A 19,231-nucleotide genomic window follows, 5' to 3' on the forward strand; every position below is an offset into this window, starting at 1 on the left:
GCTCTCCTTATGGAGACACAACATCCCTCCTTCCTCCATCCCAGTCACAGCCCTCCCAGCAGCCTCCTCTTCTTCTATCTCCATAGAACTGCATTATTAGTAAGCTCCTCCCCTTCTAGTCATGTGACCTCACCACCATGTGACTTCCTGTCCTCAGACCTCCTAGGAGCCCCTACATTCCAGCATCTACCCCGGTGGAGGTACGGGTGTTGTGAGACCTTCTGCCATCAGCAGGCTGTATGATGGGTCCTCATGAAGGAGTCGGCGCCCCCTGGTGGATGATGGGAGTCGCTGCTGGAAGTTACCAGCTGTAACCCTTTCACTGCCTGAGAGGTGACATGTGCTCCTCACACAGCAGGGAGGAGTCCTATAGGGGCTGTGAGGAAGGGGCCCACTGAGGGATCCATGACAGACGGCAGCTCAGGGGCTTTCTGCAGTGACAGGAAGAAGGCGGCACGTTGTCATCTGTAGGTCGGTGTGGGTCTCCCACACAGGGAAGCGCCGTCTATGGGGAGCAGCGCCATTGTTTATTACATTCACTGCAAGTCAGAAGTTGTAGAAGAGGAGAAAAACCTGCGGAACGTCCGGAGCGAACGCAGAAATTGTAGGGAGAAATACGGAGGATCCGCCGGTGAGCGACATAACTCTATCCGCCATCTAGACCATAGAAGACGTGTGTGATGTCACCGGTCACTATTATGTCACTACTGTCACCACTATCTGATGTCACCGGTCACTATTATGTCACTACTGTCACCACTATCTGATGTCACCGGTCACTATTCTGTCACTACTGTCACCACTATCTGATGTCACCGGTCACTATTATGTCACTACTATCTGATGTCACCGGTCACTATTCTGTCACTACTGTCACCACTATCTGATGTCACCGGTCACTATTATGTCACTACCGTCACCACTATCTGATGTCACCGGTCACTATTATGTCACTACTGTCACCACTATCTGATGTCACCTGTCACTATTATGTCACTACCGTCACCACTATCTGATGTCACCGGTCACTATTATGTCACTACTGTCACCACTATCTGATGTCACCGGTCACTATTATGTCACTACTGTCACCACTATCTGATGTCACCGGTCACTATTATGTCACTACCGTCACCACTATCTGATGTCACCGGTCACTATTATGTCACTACTGTCACCACTATCTGATGTCACCTGTCACTATTCTGTCACTACCGTCACCACTATCTGATGTCACCGGTCACTATTCTGTCACTACCGTCACCACTATCCGATGTGACCGGTCACTATTCTGTCACTACTATCACCACTATCTGATGTCACCGGTCACTATTATGTCACTACCGTCACCACTATCTGATGTCACCGGTCACTATTATGTCACTACTGTCACCACTATCTGATGTCACCGGTCACTATTCTGTCACTACCGTCACCACTATCTGATGTCACCGGTCACTATTCTGTCACTACTGTCACCACTATCTTATGTCACCGGTCACTATTATGTCACTACTGTCACCACTATCTTATGTCACCGATCACTATTCTGTCACTACTGTCACCACTATCTGATGTCACCTGTCACTATTCTGTCACTACTGTCACCACTATCTGATGTCACCTGTCACTATTCTGTCACTACTGTCACCACTATCTGATGTCACCGGTCACTATTCTGTCACTACTGTCACCACTATCTGATGTCACCTGTCACTATTATGTCACTACTGTCACCACTATCTGATGTCACCGGTCACTATTATGTCACTACCGTCACCACTATCTGATGTCACCGGTCACTATTCTGTCACTACTGTCACCACTATCTGATGTCACCTGTCACTATTATGTCACTACTGTCACCACTATCTGATGTCGCCGGTCACTATTCTGTCACTACTATTACCACTATCTGATGTCACCGGTCACTATTCTGTCACTACCGTCACCACTATGTTATGTCACCGGTCACTATTATGTCACTACTGTCACCACTATCTGATGTCACCGGTCACTATTCTGTCACTACCGTCACCACTATCTTATGTCACCGGTCACTATTCTGTCACTACTGTCACCACTATCTGATGTCACCGGTCACTATTCTGTCACTACCGTCACCACTATCTGATGTCACCGGTCACTATTCTGTCACTACTGTCACCACTATCTGATGTCACCTGTCACTATTCTGTCACTACCGTCACCACTATCTGATGTCACCGGTCACTATTCTGTCACTACCGTCACCACTATCTGATGTCACCGGTCACTATTCTGTCACTACTGTCACCACTATCTGATGTCACCGGTCACTATTCTGTCACTACTGTCACCATTCTGTCACTACTGTCACCACTATCTGATGTCACCTGTCACTATTCTGTCACTACTGTCACCACTATCTGATGTCACCGGTCACTATTCTGTCACCGCTATCTGATGTCACCGATCACTATTATGTCACTACCGTCACCACTATCTGATGTCACCGGTCACTATTCTGTCACTACTGTCACCACTATCTGATGTCACCTGTCACTATTATGTCACTACTGTCACCACTATCTGATGTCGCCGGTCACTATTCTGTCACTACTATTACCACTATCTGATGTCGCCTGTCACTATTCTGTCACTACTGTCACCGCTATCTGATGTCACCGGTCACTATTCTGTCACTACTGTCACCGCTATCTGATGTCACCGGTCACTATTCTGTCACTACTGTCACCGCTATCTGATGTCACCGGTCACTATTCTGTCACTACTGTCACCGCTATCTGATGTCACCGGTCACTATTCTGTCACTATTGTCACCGCTATCTGATGTCACCTGTCACTATTATGTCACTACTGTCACCACTATCTGATGTCACCGGTCACTATTCTGTCACTATTGTCACCGCTATCTGATGTCACCGGTCACTATTCTGTCACTACCGTCACCACTATCTGATGTCACCTGTCACTATTCTGTCACTACCGTCACCACTATCCTATGTCACCGGTCACTATTCTGTCACTACCGTCACCATTATCCTATGTAACCTGGCACTATATTAGTTTTGATGACCTCTCTGGGGATTGTATTTCGCCCTTTTCATTTATTTCTGTAGTTGCCCGTCTTTGCACCCGCTCAAACTCTGATACATCCTTTTTGAGTATAAGTTTCTAAAACTGTCCACAATATCCCATGTGTGGTCTGACCAGTGAGTTGTAAAGATGAAGAACAATGTACTTGTCATGCGCCCGTAGACATGTTTGATGCACCCCATCATCCCATTGCCTTGGCAGCAGCTGCCTGACACTGGTTGCTCCATTTTCGTTCATAGTTATCTGAATTCCCCAAGTCTTTCTTTAAGCCATAAACTTCACATGTTTCTTTACAAGTTCTTTTGGTGGCTTTTTATTATACAAAGATGGTCTTTCTGACTTTGTTTTTTTCAAATCTCTAAGAAATGACCCTAAAAATGTTTGCTCTATTTTGTTCAGGAAAATGCCATCCAGATCTCATTATTGTCAACGGGGTCTGTCCAGCGGTATCCAAGTTCGGCACGTGCTGGATAAGCCGGTTCCATCAGTTTAGTTGTTGAGCTTTGAGGTCAGAACCTGTCAGGAGGATTCTGCTGCCCGATGTCACACATACATCCCAACACGCATGTACATTGCAGACATGTATATTGTCACACATACATCCCAACACGTATGTACATTGTAGACATGTATATTGTCACACATACATCCCAACACGCATGTACATTGTAGACATGTATATTGTCACACATACATCCCAACACGCATGTACATTGTAGACATCTATATTGTGCTCTAAAACACTGCAAAAAGCGGCTCTGAACTTGGAGAAGAGTCAGTGGGGCGGTCGCTGCCGACTTCTCCCTGCCTGGGTCGGCTATCAGTCCAACTGATCCCGGTGAGGAGAACCCTGACGGGGTTTTCTGTGGCCTGTAGTTCACTCTTCGTAAACCTCCTAACAGGTTCCCTTTAACCCTTTCCAATCCACTGTCTGACCTCTGAAGGCATTCTGATTGAAGCCTGTACAGCTCCGATGTCAGAAGACGTCCGGCAGAGTATTCTTTCTGTATATTACTGGCAGCTCTGTTGTCGGGGGGGCGCTCCAGCATGTTCCATACCGCAGTACTGGCTCTAGCCAGCAAACGGCACCATTGTATAATGGCAGAAAGAGAAAGCCCCCTAGGAAACCCTGAATCCAAAATTGGATTGCAAAGGGTTAATATCTCCTTAAAGACGTTTTCCCATGACTTGCTTCACAACCACCCGGTACTTCCTGGTTGCTGTTGATCAAAACATGTGACTGCCGCAGCCAATCACTGGCCAATGACTTTTTCTAACCAGTGATTGGCTGTAGCAGTCACATGTCCCGGTCAGCAACAACCAGGAAGGACACAGGGGCTGTGAAGCAATTTTAAGCAATGGGGAAAACACTTTTAAATATTTCCCCTTTTTGTCTCTAGAAAATGTATAATTTTTTTGTGGTTTTTACATTAGATCATATTATTTCCATTCAGGTCTCTAAATGATTGAATTATCAAAGATGGAGAAGGACAGAAACAAGATGGCAGAGAGTGTGTTAAATCTCACCCTAGATATACTTTTCCAGCTGACTGGGGAGGTAAGAGATTCTGATGATGTCACATCACATCATTCTTATCTATGGTAATAACAGATGATGTCACTGAAGAGGGGAGAGATGCTGATGATGTCACATCACATTCTTATCTATAGTAATAACAGATGATGTCACTGGAGATGTGATGAACTCTGGAAATGTCTGCAGTGATATTTATTAATGTCTCCCCACATACAGGATTACACAGTAGTGAAGAAGACCTCTAGTGATGGCTGTCGGGCTCCTGTGTGTGATGGATGGGGAAGACCCCAGAGCCCAATAATGGGACCCCCACCTCACCCCCTGATACATGAGGATATCAATGTACAGAAGATTCTAGAACTCGCCAGCAAGATGATTGAGCTGCTGACTGGAGAGGTGACGCTGCAGGGAATGCTGGGACATTATACAGTAACAGCACTGAAGGCTTTTGGGTGATGACTGTATATTGTGTTGTCAGGTTCCTATAAGGTGTCAGGGTGTCGCTGTCTATTTCTCCATGGAGGAGTGGGAGTATTTAGAAGGACACAAGGATCTGTACAAGGACGCCATGATGGAGACCCGCCAGCCGCTCCCATCAACAGGTAATAGACAGGACTAAATACACGGAGACTTTATTATCTGTATGTAGAGAATGACTTCAGTGTCCGTCTGTGTTTCCTGCAGTTCCATCCAGTAAGAGAAGCCCACCAGAGAGATGTCCCCGTCCTCTTCTTCCACAGGACCACCAGGTAGATGGAGATGTCCCTCTGATCTGTAGAAGGCTGTGAAGCTCTTGTCTTCAGTCTTATTAGATGTCTTCTACTTGTGTGATGAGGCCGGTGGAGATGGCAGGATTACCGCTGACCAGAGATATCAGATCAGTTGTGTCAAACTCATTTTCTCCGCGGGCCACACCAGTCTTATGGTTGCCTTCAAAGGATCGATTGTAATTATAAGACTGTATAGTAATAGTGACCCCAGGTAGTAATAGTATACCCTATATTGGCCCTAGTAGTTATAGTGACCCCAGTAGTATTACAGCCCCCCATAATGGCCCCAATAGTAACAGGGTCCCTCATTAGTGGCCCCAGCAGTAATAGGGACCCCCTCTATTGGCCTTTGGCCAGGCAACATCTCTACAGGCATTCCACTCACCTAGCCTGCAGCTCTGGTCCAGCAAATGCTGTTTAGTCTGTGACCTCTGACTTCTCCCCTTGGCGACTGCGCTGCGTATGGGATGGCACACGCAGACACTATGGGGGGTCAGAGGCCACGGTCTCGGCAGCAGCTACCGCCGCCATGCTGTGGGCTGGGTGAGTGAAATGCCTGTTAGGTTGCCACACAGCCGTTGGGTCACATAAAATGAAGTAGCAGGCTGGATGCGGCTCAGGGACCTTAAGTTTGACGTGCGTGCATTACATGAAGGCTTTGGGAAAGAATGATGAAGGTCCGCTTTTGCTAAAACTTGATCATTTTAATGTGATAGTTTCACAATTCATCAGGCTGAAGGTAAACAATGAAGTTGAATTGTGAACCCTGTAATACATGCAGGGAACATCTCTAAAGCTGAAAACATGGCTGACAGTTATATAATAGAAAGACAATGTTTATAGCTTTACTTTGAAGTGCCACTATGGCAAATACACATCTTTCCATCCCTGCACCCCTCATCTGATTGTCTGTCATCCTCTGAATGTCTTCTATGTGTATTGCGGTCACTTCCATACAGTGCAGACTCCTTTCTGATGCTTATCAGGCACCATTTTGATGTTTACATTTTCCCTGCTTTCACTTTCACTTTTCTGAGCTATGAATGCTGTGATGCATCAGCACAACATGACATGAGCAGCTATTGTCAGTACCATCTCTGCCTGCTAGGAGGTATTATCAATCCCATCTGTAGTCACCTAAATAAGCTACAGGACCATGAGGTAGATGGAGGTTTTAAAGATTCTATACACACACACATAGAAGCAGGGTAACCTAGCCAAAAGGCAAACTAATTAGAACATTAGAACTCTCATAAATAATAGCAGAGGGCAGTCAGCTGATGAACCTACTGGAAATGGGAGGAGGTAGCAGGAGGAACTAATAATACAATGAGCAGGACCACTGTGCAGGGGGTGTCAAGTCGTACTATTGTCAGAGCGAGAAGAGGGGGGCAGAAAGTCAATGCTACACCACCACTAGAGAGCACCACTTGGTGGAGGAGGAATGATTAACCCCATCAAGGTAGATATGTAACTATAAAATCTGCTTAAGCCGTATCTCGCCTCCAAAAACCATAACATCACAGGCGATGCATAATGAGGGTTACAACCAGGAGAATTAACCTGCCTTAGCAGTTACTGAAGTAACACCCCTGAGTAGTTGCTCCAGAGATGGCAGACAGCTCAACCAAAACATTTTACTCATAAGTCTTCCTTCCATTCCGAAACACAGACATAACACAACTTCTCCTTTGATGTGTGATGGTCGGCCACAGCTTTATTAATTATGGTAAAATTCCAAACTTCAAACATAGAAGAACTCCTATAGATCTCATAACATTAAACCACATGTGGAGCTAAAGCCATATGCCAGCCGTCAACTTCAACAGGCTGCCTTCCACTCATCCCCCGGTACCACCCATCATGGAGTAGCCCATATATCTCTATACTGGCCTCTGACCACCATCCAACAAAAAGAGAGCCTGCTCCATCCCATCCTAGAACCCCGACAGCAATATGCAGGCTGCCCAGGAACCAATAGATGGCTGCCGAATATCTAAAAAAGGAACAAAGCATTAGATCAACAGCTCTGTTGGATATAAGTCGCAATGCAAGAAGACCCCCATCTCCATATGTGTTGGACCTCAGTATTTTCGCAAACGGTTCATATCAGCCTGGGTGTAATACCAAGTTGTGTTACTGAATGGTCTCATACATTCAATGATCTTGTTTGCATCTGGAAACTTCTCTATAAAGGCCGCCATTTTTAAAAGAATTTAGGAGCTTGACATTCTGCACTCTTCTCCGTCTCCGATCTTTCCATTCGCAAAAGATGCCTTAACCGTTGCAGTATATCTGACATCACCGGGGGCTTAGCTTGCAGCCAATTAATCGGCAAGCATCTTTTACTTACTAAAAGAATAGCGTGTAACATATTAGAATTTTTTGTCTGATCAGTCAGAGAGTGAAATATGCAAACCTGTGGTTTTAACAGTATAGTCAGTCCCCCAATCTCGCGCACCAGTAGTTGAGTCTCTGACCAAAATGATCTTATTTTGGGGCAATGCCAGATACCATCTAAGAAGTCAGTCTTTGGTTGAGAGCATCTGGGGCATGCCTACAATCTTGGAGTGTGGAGGGACATCAAAACCATATATTGCGCCATGCAGTATTTTATAGTATATTTCCCACCATCTCTCATTTGTTATGGCTTTTCGTACAGTGGTCCACCCTTCCACTATCCCCTGAGGTATTTCTGAATCCTCGAGTTCCCGTATCCATCGCTTGAACAACCAAGATTTGTACTGTGTTTCCCAACCCTCCCTAAATCTCAAGTACAACTCTGAAATCGAGTGCCTCTGTGTAGAACTTCTAATAAGTAACTCAATAGGGTTGAGTATCACCTCTTTGGAGACATCAGCTAGCCTATTACGTAGGAAGTTCCGTATTTGTGCATAAGGTAGAAAGTGAGACACAGGTAGATAATATACGGCACACATCTCTTTGAATGATCTATATCTAGGTTCTTCATAATGGAGGAGGTGTTGAACCATCTCAATGCCCCTGCTGTGCCATCGTTCAAACATTTTGTTGTCCCGGCCGTTTGCTATGCGGACTTGGCCCATATTAAAATAAAGTATATGCCTCGTGCAAGAGTGCACTAAAATGATCTATATTGTCCTTGATGTTCCTTTTCAGTGAGACTGCATACGAGATCAGCCTTCCCTAAGGACCGCTTTAGCTGTGTTCCATAATAATTGAGGACTATCAGAGTGCGTCTCATTATCTGATATAAATTCTAACCACCAGCCCCCCAACAATGATTCGTGTAATAACAGTATCACTGGGGCGGGGTCTGAGATCACTAAATCCCCAATGTCGGTTTTAGTAACTCTAGAGAGCAGGTTAGCAGATACAAGAACATAGTCGATTCTGGACCAGGAATCGTTTGCAGGGGAGAAATGTGTGTATTCTCATCCCTCCAGATTAAATTCTTGCCATATATCCTTAAATTGCTGAGCTTTGTTAAAGTTTTGAAAGGTGCTGTCGTGGCATCTAGGAGTGTTTGACTACGGCGGTCCTCTATTACATTTAGTACTGAATTTAACATTGCCTCCTACCAGTTTAAGAGCACCCGTGTCTGTTAACCGCTTTTTTTTTTTTTTAATCTACTGTGTTTCCCTATTGAGCCTCCATTTTATCATACCGCAAAACACAAACTTACGCGATGCATTTTTAATAGAGCTGAGCGAACCTACTCGGCCACGCCCCTTTTTCACCCGAGCGCCGCGATTTTCGAGTACTTCCGTACTCGGGCGAAAAGATTCGGGGGGCGCCGTGGGTGAGTGGAGGGTTGCAGCGGGGAGTGGGGGGGGAGAGGGAGAGAGAGAGGGCTCACCCCTGTTCCCCGCTGCTACCCCCGCTCCACCACGCCTCCCCCCGCCCCCCGGCACCCCCCGAATCTTTTCACCCGAGTACGGAAGTACTCGAAAATCGCGGTGCTCGATCAAATAATTACTCGAAACGAGTAGGTTCGCTCATCTCTAATTTTTAACATTAGAAAGTCCTCTTGACTTTCGCATTAAAAAATCACAATGAAAAACACGAGAGAAAATTTCAGGTGGCAGGGATGTTTTGCAAGAAAAAAATCTCTGAAGCTCAAAAATCGCGGGAAAAAGGTAACGATTTTGCTGTGATTTTTCACAAGGCAATATCACGGTCACCAGTGTGCTGGAGCCCTAAGAATGGGACAAGCATTTTTCTCCTATTTGTCGGGCAGTCAAAAATTCAGACACCGACTTGACAGAGCAAGGAAGCCCAGAAATGCTGTAAATGGACAACCATGAGCCTCTCCCACATTGATCTGTATTGGAATGACTATCCCTAAGCCTCTCCCAAATGAATCTGTGTTTGACCAGCTAACACCACATCCTCACTGACATAACACTCACTTGCCAAGGACAAAAAGTGTGTTACATAGTGTCATGTACTGAAAAACTTTTAAAACATTCTTAGCAGAGTAACCAGAAAAAAAAAACACATTCCACCATCTTCCGGTTCGTTTCTACAGACCACAACCTGCAACAAAAGTGACACGATTACTTTATAATACCAAACTTATATTGATTTTTTTTTTTTACTGTACTATTTTCATTTTTTTCAGACATTTAATTTTTTTCAATTATTTACTGCCGCCATCTTCTGCGCGCAATAACTTGTTTGATTTTTTAGCCCACTAAGTTGTTCATGGGCTCGTTTTTTGCAGGACGTCCTGTAGTTTGCATTGGTACCATTTTGGAATACATATGACTTTTTGATCGCTTTTTATTGCATTTTTTTTACTGGGAGGCAGAAAAAAACAAAATTTGTCACTGGGGGCAAGTAAAGTCCAAAATGTTATGTGCAACTCTTCACTGTTAGGACTTTAAAACATAACCTTTAATAAAGCAATTAAAATTTAAAATAGTACTCACAAAGACTGACACACATAATACATAAAGAAAAATATTAATAACTCTGGAAGTATCTCAGAGGATTCTTGAAAATGTAGATGCCATATATCGTGTTTTCTAGGTATAGTGCGATGCCTTAACTGGTATCTATTCGAGGCAATGAATAACCGTTTTAGGGTGATAATACACCCCCACAACGGTAGTATCTACAGTCTTGGGAAACTGATGGTGCCCAAGACTGAGATTATTTGTGCTTTGTATTAGCACCAAGAAGGCTTAATCAATATCTGGTCCTTGGTCCGACGCGTTTCGCTCAACTTGAGCTCCTCAGGGACCTCTTGTGAATATTTAATATGCCTCTCAGGATCTTAACAGCAATTGCATAGTAACCAAATAGTGAGCATTCAGTTGGTCGCAGGTAAACATATATCTTGCAGATCAGATGTTATCTGCAATGAAGTATATAATACCTCTTAATATGGTAAAAAAAAATTTTAAAGAATCTTTCCAAAAGAATTTTTTCTGAAAAGTTCAGAGTAAGCCATGTATCAGAGTCTCGCGTTGTGCAAGAGACAGTGCTGCATGGACTTTACACACCCATGCCCTGCATCTACCTTGATAGCTTGCTGGCCCCTATATATTTACTAATTCCTATCTACCAGTGGTAATAATGTTACCTAATAGTTTTTAGGTCACACACTGTAGAATTTCTAACTACTATCTCTCTCCGCTAATTAGGTTCTATTAGTGCCTTATTCCTAATGCTTCTCTGATTACAAGATAGCAAAAAGTATCGCACTCAGTAGCAGGTAGATCAGTAAAATAAAAAAGGATAGAGCAACAGCAAGCCAACCACCCTGATGGTGAGTGATTGGTATCTTGCTATCTTGTAATCAGAGAAGCATTAGGAATAAGGCACTAATAGAACCTAATTAGCGGAGAGAGATAGTAGTTAGAAATTCTACAGTGTGTGACCTAAAAACTATTAGGTAACATTATTACCACTGGTAGATAGGAATTAGTAAATATATAGGGGCCAGCAAGCTATCAAGGTAGATGCAGGGCATGGGTGTGTAAAGTCCATGCAGCACTGTCTCTTGCACAACGCGAGACTCTGATACATGGCTTAATCTGAACTTTTCAGAAAAAATTCTTTTGGAAAGATTCTTTAAAATTTTTTTTACCATATTAAGAGGTATTATATACTTCATTGCAGATAACATCTGATCTGCAAGATATATGTTTACCTGCGACCAACTGAATGCTCACTATTTGGTTACTATGCAATTGCTGTTAAGATCCTGAGAGGCATATTAAATATTCACAAGAGGTCCCTGAGGAGCTCAAGTTGAGCGAAACGCGTCGGACCAAGGACCAGATATTGATTAAGCCTTCTTGGTGCTAATACAAAGCACAAATAATCTCAGTCTTGGGCACCATCAGTTTCCCAAGACTGTAGATACTACCGTTGTGGGGGTGTATTATCACCCTAAAACGGTTATTCATTGCCTCGAATAGATACCAGTTAAGGCATCACACTATACCTAGAAAGCACGATATATGGCATCTACATTTTCAAGAATCCTCTGAGATACTTCCAGAGTTATTAATATTTTTCTTTATGTATTATGTGTGTCAGTCTTTGTGAGTACTATTTTAAATTTTAATTGCTTTATTAAAGGTTATGTTTTAAAGTCCTAACAGTGAAGAGTTGCAGAAAAAAACAAAAAGTGCATTTCTGCAGTTCTTTATTTTTTTTCGCACGACGTTCACTGTGAGGGGTAAATACTGCATTTCACAGATATATCAGATTTTTATGGACGCAGTGATACCAAATATGTATTTTCTTTCATTATTTAGATTCTTTTATTATAAATATGGCAGAGGGGTTTTTAATTCTTTTTTTAAATAGTAAAACTTTACTAATCTTATTTTTCCTTCTTTTCTTAGCCCCTTAGCTTTGTTTGCTCCTGAAGTATGAGGTAATGCCTGGGTGGTCACTGCTGGCACCAGATCTTCTGTATATTCTTTCCATCTCTTCTTAATATCCTGCTAGTCACTGATTTCATTTAATGGTCCTTGATGGCTGCTTGGCGGGCGTTGAAAGGCTTCTTCACCTGTTTCACAATGGCAAATAATTCCCTGATGTGACCCTTCTTATAGGCTAATTCAAGGAAGTTGTTCTTGTCTTTAGTGGCTTCTCTTTGGAAGCTCTACCTCTGTTTCTTTGTTTTAGTCCAAGGCTTTTGACTGCATTGAGCATAATAAGCTTTGGAAAGCACTTAGGGAAGTAGGAGTACCAGCACACCTGATGACATTGATCAGGTCCCTCTACAGCAATCAAGAAGCCACAGTGAGAACCAACTATGGAAATACAGATTGGCACAGGACAAGGATGCATCCTCTCTCCTTTTCTTTTCAACCTCTATGCTGATGTGATCATGAGTTGGCTGGCCTTAAATGATCAGGGTATTGGGTTGAAAATATGACCCTTGTAGCTGAGACGCTGCTCCTGAAGCTAAAAGAAGAAAGTGAGCAGATGGGACTTCACCTGAAGATTAACAAGACAAATATCATGGCCACTGCCAACAAGGAAGTCCATATAAAGGTCAACAACAAGGAAATCAAAGCAGGAAATAGTTTTGTATTTCTTAGTTCCCTTATTGACCATAGAGGTAGCTCGACAGGTGAGCTTAAGCATCGATTAGCATTGGGGTGTACGACCATGGTGAGTATGGACACAATATGGAAGTGAAATGATATCTCAGTCACCATCAAACTAAGGTAAATCCCAGCCATGGTCTTCCTGATTGCAACATATGGCTGTGACACGTAGACAAAAGAAAAATTAACATACTTTAGCTACAGTGTTGGAGAAAATGTCTATGGATCCTTTAGACAGCTCGGGTCACCAACAAAGCTCTCCTGGACATATTAAACTAACGCTGTCCCTAGAAGATCATGAGACTGACTTACTTTGGACATGTGATTTGGACGAATTCACGGCGAACTTGCCTGAAAAAGAAGTGCTACTTGGAATGGTCAGTAGTAAAAGGAAGCATGGAAGACAAAAGACATGTTTGCTGGACACCATCAAGAAGGACATGGAAATGGACATCAGGCAATGGATGCAGCTGCAGAAAATAAAGAGGCATATCAGTGATTGACAAAGTGCTTAAATACCTCCAAGCTCTTATGTATGTGTCCAATTTAATTTTAACACTATTTATATGCAAGAGGCCCTGGAAGACTCATTGGGCAAAACTCTCACTTTGCCTGGGGTGAGAACCTAAGACAATTCCCTTGAACCTCTGAATAACTCAGGGTGATAATCCTAGTTCATTCCATAAAGAGATACACCTTCACATGGATAGCCTCAGTAGCCAATTAGAAATTTTATTACTCGGGCTTCCTCAAGGACCCCAATCATGTATCAAAATTGAGAACCAAGACCCTCTATGGTCAAGACACCAGAAAGCTACTGGTTAGTATTTGCTCTCAATAACCAGCATCATTGAGTTCCGCTTGTCTCAATCAACCTCCCACTCATATGTCTAAAACATTAAAATAGCAGCACATAAAGAAATAAAAGATCTCACTTTCCAGTAGGAGATTCTGCCTCCTGAGGACACATGGAACACAGCTTTGGGCAGATAGAGATAAAGATAGAGAAATGTCTGTGGGAACCTCCAAGTAATGTCAGAGTAGTTAGAACATAACCCACTGGGACAAGAGGTTTCCTTTTGGACATTCTATAAACAGATAACTCAATAACAAACCAAGATAAGTTCACACAGACATATGTTGAGGTTACGTAAGAACTCCTTACTAAATCTTCTCACCACTAAGAGCGAACTAGGAAGAAATTGAAAGGGAACTCCTAGCATCATGGCGATCAGAATGTGAGTGCCAAATGCCTGGAGTAGGATACCTGGACCAGATTCATGAAATTTGACTTGCAGATGACCTCGAAGTCACAGAGCTCATCTGCAAGTCAGCATAGAGAGTAATGGCTATCAGTCTGCATGATGTAGGTGGGGAAAAGCCAGGACAGCTCACCTCCATGACTCATGATTCTGTCCATGAACTTCGTGGCAGAATCCCTTTAAGGAGCAATTGTAGCCTAAAAAGTGCATCCACTTTGATGTGACTCTGATAACTACTGCTGTCAGGTCATTTTTGGTCATTGTGATAATTAATGATCTTTTTTTTAGTCAAGTAAAACATTTCACACAACTGTCTGCTGACTGTTACAATATCTGTCTCATAGATTTTGTATCAGGATGAAGATCTGACCGATATTAATACTACAGAGACAAATGTGGGGGGCGATCAGCGGTGTAAAGAGGAGATTCCTACAGATAACCACACAGGTGAGTTGTAACCATTAAATACAGCAGAGGAGAGCTGACTATTACTCCATGTAACATGGGATGGAGCATGCCTTTAAGGCTAAGAAGGGCCTGCAATCACCAATCTGGGGGTAAAGTTGAATAAAAAGGGGTGTTGCCTTTAAGGGTAAAAAGTGAGGAGAGTGGGAGGGGTGACAGATTCTGCAGGAGGGCCCCAGTACATGCAGTCTGAGGAGAATCTAATGTTCCTCTATGTGTATACATATTTTATTCCTCACATTTAATTTCACAAATGCATAAAATCACCTGTGCGAACAGGTAAACGCCAAGTTAACTCGAGTGAAGCCGGATATATCAGCTAGACACAAATATGTATTCAGTCTCTGGTTATTTCCTATAGATGGATCCAGTAGGGGAAACCCACCAGAGAGATGTTCCAGCCATATATATTCTCAGGACTGTCAAATAGAAAATGTCCCGGAGAACCAGCAGGTAGATGACGCTGATGTCTCACCAGAATCTGACCATAAAGTGATGGAACTTGTGTGAAAATCTGATTGATATTAAGGTTAAGGTTAAAGACAAAGCAGAAAAGACATATAATGGCTGATCAGCAGTGTAAGGAGGGGAGACGTCACTGAAGGTGACCTAGAGCCCATCATCTGCTCATCACATGCAGATAATCTATTCTGTCACTGTGTGTTTCCTACAGATGGACTCATGGAAGGAAACCCACCAGAGGAATGTCCCAGCAGTCTATATTCCCAGAACAGTCCAGAAGAAAAGCCAAGTGTCCCAGAGAACCATCAGGTAGATGAAGCTGAGATTTCTTCAAATCCTCTATAGATGGTAATGCAGCTTTCTACTAAACCTTTCTGCGGTCTCTTTCATGTTGATGGCTATGGTAGGTAGTGGTGTCTGGTTTCATGAATCATATTATTGCATTTCCACCTTTTTGGACATCCAATTTGCAATTGAGATTAAGTGTGGAACAAATGTAAAGTTCTTCAGTGTAAATCACAGACTAACTGCACATTGCAACCAACTGGTGCTAAAGCAAACAGAATATTGTCATGCACTGAATGAAGCATTAAAGGGGTTGTCCCGCGGCCAAAACGAAAAATTTTTCACACCCTAGTCCCCCATGTTAAGCAAGCATCACAAACTACCCATGTAAATCGGTTTTTAGAGCGTTTCTACTCACCATGAAGCTGTTTCATGAAGTTATAAAAACCTTCTTCCAAGATGGCCACCGCCATTTCCCAAGGTGCACCGCTGGTCTTCTCCCATGGTTCACCGTGGATGTTCTTCTCCAGTCTGAGCTCCACTGCCTATTACAGCCACCTCATTGGCTGATCGGCACCACGTGACGGGGCGGAGCTACGCGATGATGCTGAGAAGGGGGAGAAGCCAGGACACCGCTCGTGAGCCCGGACCCTCCAGAAGAGGATTCTTCTCTGCGCAAACACGACTGTTGCGGCGACCAGAGGAGAAGTTTTCTGGTCGCCATGGAGACGGGGACGCCAGCACCGGAGGGGGTAAGTATATAACTTCTGTATGGCTCATATTTAATGCACGATGTATATTACAAAGTGCATTAATATGGCCATACAGAAGTGCTGAACCCCACTTGCTTCTGCGGGACAACCCCTTTAAGTTAGTTATTGTAAGAGTTGCAATCAAAATGATTCAACCCACATTGCAGATTAGGTACATTTTCCAAATTTAGAAAGCTTTTTGTTTGCTTTTTGCAATCAAACAAGAGGAATGTAAATTGCTCAACACAACTAAAATAACAAGTGGTCTCTGACTTCTCCACAAGATGCCAGACATTTGGATCAGGTGTGCTTGAGATAAAATAGATCAGATACCTGGACTGGCAAGAGCTTTGCTGACTGTGATGTTTGATTACATGTTAGAAATACAGATAAGTGAAGAGACTGGTCTAAAAAGGTAAAAGAAACAATCATTGCCTTGTTCAAACAAGGAAAGGGGTGCGAAAGATACAAAAGTATTGAATGTTCCTAGAGATATAGCTGAATGTAGTTCACAAGCTCAAAGTTGCAGGAACACTGGCTACACTATCTAGACATGGCAGAAAGAGTCGCCACTAGATACTGGGGGAGGCAGTTGGTCAAAAACCCTTCAGTGGCTGCAAAAGGCCTGCAGCAAGATCTGGTGGCAGCAGCACTGAGGCTCCTGTTTATATAGTAAGATACATACTAAAAGCTGAACTCCAACATGTCCACCTCTACAGACCCAAAAGCATTCAACTTTCATGAGACTTTCAAGAAAATAGTGAGTATAACAATACCAAATACATCTAATAATAGTATTTTTGGCTGAAAAAAACACAGTTGTTTATTCAGTTGGGTCTATGACACCAAATGTTGATCCAGAGAAAGACAAAAAAAACCCTCAATCAGTTATAAGCTAATTTTCCTCATTTTAGGGCAAAATTTTCTGGCAATCAGAACAATTTTAAAATCACCAACACTTCTGAAGTAATCGGGGATATAATATGTAATATTATTAGACTCCAAGTTCATCTAGTACTCTTAGTGAGTTCTCCATTACCACATCCTCCGGCAGAGAGTTCCATAGTATCACTGCTCTTACAGTAAAAAAATAAGCCCTTCTATGTTGGTGTAGAAACCTTCTTACCTCTAGATGTAGTGGGCACCCCCTTGTTACAGTCCTGGGTATAAATAGATGATTGGAGAGATCTCTGTATTGTCTCCTGATATATTTATAAATAGTAATTTATCAGGGCTCGAACCCACGACCAAGAGAAGGGTATTGGTATACAATGGGAGATTGAGGGGCTACAGAGGCAGATCTTGAAGATGTGCAACTCTGCGCCAGAAGTCTGCATGCTGCTGCCAGGTGACCGCCGCTAATATTAGGGTTTCTTAAATCAATGCTGTTTACCAGTTACCGGAAAAAGGTATTCTTTATTATTAACCTCCTCACTGACGAGGAGCTTGACTGGGCCTTGCTATACATAGAGACTGTCAGCAAACTCCTCAACAGGCTCAACACTTTCATGCCCACTATGGGTCAAATCTTCGATGATCCAAACCGTTGTGCCATGGCTGATGGGAGGTTGCATGGCCCACGACAAGGGCAAACCTTCTATTGCAGAATATACGGCAGAATTCCATCGCTGGGAAAATGACACCACATGGAATCCTGCTGCATAGCAGAATGATTTTCGCCGGGGTTTATCTGAGTGGGTAAAAGATGAACTTACCAAAGTGGAGACTCCTGATAATCTGGAAGACTTGATCCAGTTATGCATTCAGATTGACCAGATACTTTTTGAGCAGTGAAGGGAGAGATTGCGGTTTGCGGACACCAGAACCCAGAACTCTGTCAGTCAACCCACACTTAGTCCCCACCAAAGGACTGAAGCCACCCAAACCTATTCAGGTAGATGTCATCCGCAGACCTCTCTCTATCACAGAAAAAGAAAGGCGCTGGGCTGAAAAATCTGTGCATCTATTGTGAGAGCTTGGGACCTTATGGCCTAAACTGTCGAAGCAAGCCCCAAAGGACTCTTGCTTTGCCCCATGCCAAGTCAATGGTCAATCCAGCCATCATGAAACAAGGGGATGCTATCCAAAACACCTTTGTACCAGTAATTCAGCATGATATGTTAACCCTTCCCCCACTCCACCATTTTGTCCTTCCAGGTGATTAGAAGACTCAGTGCTCAGCAGTGTTGGATTCAGGAGCGGGTGGGGAAGTTCATTTACTTAACATTCGCTCGTGACAAGGACATTGCAACCTGACTCCAGTCCATACCGATCAATATAGAAACCGTGGGTGGGTCACCCTTGTCTTCAGGCCCATTCGCACAGGAAATAATTGAGCTGGAACTCCACATGAACCCTGACCACCACGAGACAATCAGCTTCCAGCTCATCTCATCCCCCAAGTTTCCAGTGATTCTCGGGATCCCCTAGTTTTCTACTCCTAATCCCTCTTTCAACTGAGAAACCAGGACCATTGCCTTCCCTTCAGAAAACTGTAAGGAAAACTGCTGGTTTTGGGACAGATGGCACCATCTGCCCCTAAACCAGTGCAAGACCTCGAGGACAGTCAACAGGACCTAGATAAATTACCAGTTCACTACCATATGTTTAAGAATGTTTGCAGCGAGAAGAAGGCTGACTAGCTGCCACCTCACCGTCCATACGACTGTACTATTGAGCTGCTCCTTGGTTCTTCTATTTCATTTAAGCGTATCTTCAACCTCACAGAACCAGAGTTAGGGGCCCATCAGGAACATCTGGATGAGAATCTAGAAAAAGGCTTCATCCAGCCATCTTCCTCTCTGGCAGGAGCACCCATTTTCTTTGGTAAAAAGATTCAACTCTTTTTATACGTACATCGACTACCCGTAACTAAACAAGATAACCATTAAGAATCGCTACCTTCTCTCATTAATCCCAGAACTGTTGGAGAGCCTTTGGGCAGTCAAGCTCTTTACGAAACTGGACCTCAGAGGAGTATATAATCTGGTGCGGATTCGGCCCAGAGACAAATGGAAGACTGCCTTCAGGATAAGATATGGAC

The 19,231-nt window shown here is 43.5% G+C and overlaps 1 pseudogene; it reads left to right on the forward strand.

Moving 5' to 3' along the window:
• The window catches only part of LOC136629218 (zinc finger protein 850-like), a 162,747-nt pseudogene that overhangs the window by 97,171 nt on the left and 46,345 nt on the right, over nt 1-19,231 (forward strand).

Source organism: Eleutherodactylus coqui, chromosome 5 (genome assembly GCF_035609145.1).
Source record: "Eleutherodactylus coqui strain aEleCoq1 chromosome 5, aEleCoq1.hap1, whole genome shotgun sequence".
Taxonomy (NCBI): domain Eukaryota; kingdom Metazoa; phylum Chordata; class Amphibia; order Anura; family Eleutherodactylidae; genus Eleutherodactylus; species Eleutherodactylus coqui.